Source organism: Pteropus medius, unplaced genomic scaffold, assembly GCF_902729225.1.
Source record: "Pteropus medius unplaced genomic scaffold, Ma_sr-lr_union100, whole genome shotgun sequence".
NCBI lineage: Eukaryota > Metazoa > Chordata > Mammalia > Chiroptera > Pteropodidae > Pteropus > Pteropus medius.
The window spans coordinates 587,496-589,471 of NW_024355203.1; the positions used below are offsets into that span (position 1 = coordinate 587,496).

At 33.0% G+C, this 1,976-nt stretch overlaps 1 pseudogene; it reads right to left on the reverse strand.

The window, feature by feature from the left end:
• Positions 1–601: 601 nt before the first annotated feature.
• Positions 602–720, reverse strand: LOC120598464 (uncharacterized; annotated as a pseudogene).
• Between the last annotated feature and the right edge of the window lie 1,256 nt (positions 721–1,976).

A 1,976-nucleotide genomic window follows, 5' to 3' on the forward strand; every position in this document is an offset into this window, starting at 1 on the left:
ATCCCATGCAATTATTTTTCTAGGGTTAATTCACATAACAGAGTCATTAGTAGGATTGAATTTACTTAAACCAGTGTTAGAGGTGTAATTCAGTTAGCCACACAACTCGATGATACATTTTTACTAAAGCTTAGCACTAAGAAATTCTCATGTCAGGGCTGGAGAAATTTGCGCTCACATCATTCACATCTGAAAAGCTGTGAACCTAAAATAAGATAGGAGCAGTTGTTCACATATCTTGTGTACTAGCCTGTTCTACTGCAAAAGCAAATTGAGTAGGATTGGGAAGTATATAAAAGGAAGATCCTCTTATCTAAGGCTAGAGGGATAATATTTCTCCTCAAAGTCAAAAAATAAATAAGAATCAGGCTCAAAAGTATACAATATACAAAAAGAATCATTTCTTATAAGTATATACTTCATTTAAAAAAAAATCTGTATAGTAAGTTCAATGAATAAGAGTAGCCAGAAAACTTGAAAAGTCTTAATACATTTGAAATGATAAAATATCTTTTTTTTTCTTTAGTCGAGGCAACCCTTGGTTGACCTCACAGATTGCAAGGACCTTGTCAGCTTACAATCCCTTATTTTTTATTTTTTACGCCTACAGCACTTGGTCTTCCTAGGTGGTCTCCCATCCAAGTACTAACCAGGCCCAACCCTGCTTAGCTTCCAAGATCAGACGGGATCGGGCTTGTTCAGGGTGACACAGCTATAGACAAAATATCTCTTTTTAATTCATTATATTAGTCATGTCATATTCCATTAATTTTTATTCTGACACAAGAGGTAGACCCATGGGACTTTAGGAAATTAGTTTCACCTTCAGTGGTTAGCTTCAGTTATACACTGTTTATGTGATGAAAAATAAATTCATAAATTAAGTAAAACCAGTTAATGAAAACTGCATTGTGTATAGTAGGTAATTAATAAAGATTTGTTCGGTAAAATGCTTCTTGAAAGTTGAAAGGAAATTTAATCTTTTTAAAAGTTTTTTTTTTTTCTTTTCCTAATTAGAAATCATATTGGTTGTTTTCTCTGATTAGGAAATTGATTTCTAATAAGATAATAGAATCAGAATCAGAATAGTCTAGATTAAGATAACAACTTTAAAATCTCAGTGGCCCAACTTTAGCCAAGAAGGTGTCTTTGGAGTTCAGGACGGAAGCTGAACTATACCTATCTGTAATGAGGCAGTGCAAGTCAGCGTCCTGCTTTTGTCAGGGTGGTGCCAGTGGGGTCCAGTGAGGAAATGAACATGCACACCTACCCAGCCTTCATGCTACACATCAATAAGAAACTGCCTACTTAAAATAGAAAATTAAATAGTATCTCAGATGTCCAGGATACAATAAAAATACCGCTCATTATACCAAGAACCATGATAGTCACAACTTAACTGAGAAAAAAGCATCAACAGACGCCAACACTAAGATGAATCAGATATTGGAATTATCTGACAAGGACATTATAACTGCCATCATAAAACTGCTTCATTGAAAACACCACTTGATCATCTTAGTAGCATTTTACAAAGCTCAACATTCATTCATGATTAAAACTGAATAAAATAGGTATAAAAGGAACTTATCTCAACACAATAAAGGGTACATATGGAAATGCCACAGCTAACATTATAATAAATGGTGAAAAACTGAAAGCTTTCCTTCTAAGATCCGATACAAAGCAAAGATGCCCACTCTCACAACTTATATTCAACACAGTACTGAAAGTCTTAAACAGAGAAATTAGACAAGAAAAAGAAAACTTATCCACATCAGAAAGGAAGTGAAATTATCTTTGTAGATGACATGATCATACATATATAAAATTCTAAATATTCAAAAACAAAAAAACTGTTAAAACTAATAAATGAATTCAGTAAAGTTTCAGGGTACAAAATCAACAAAATCAGTCACATTTCTATACACAAGTAACAAACTAAGCAAAAAGGAAATTAATAAAATCTCACAATA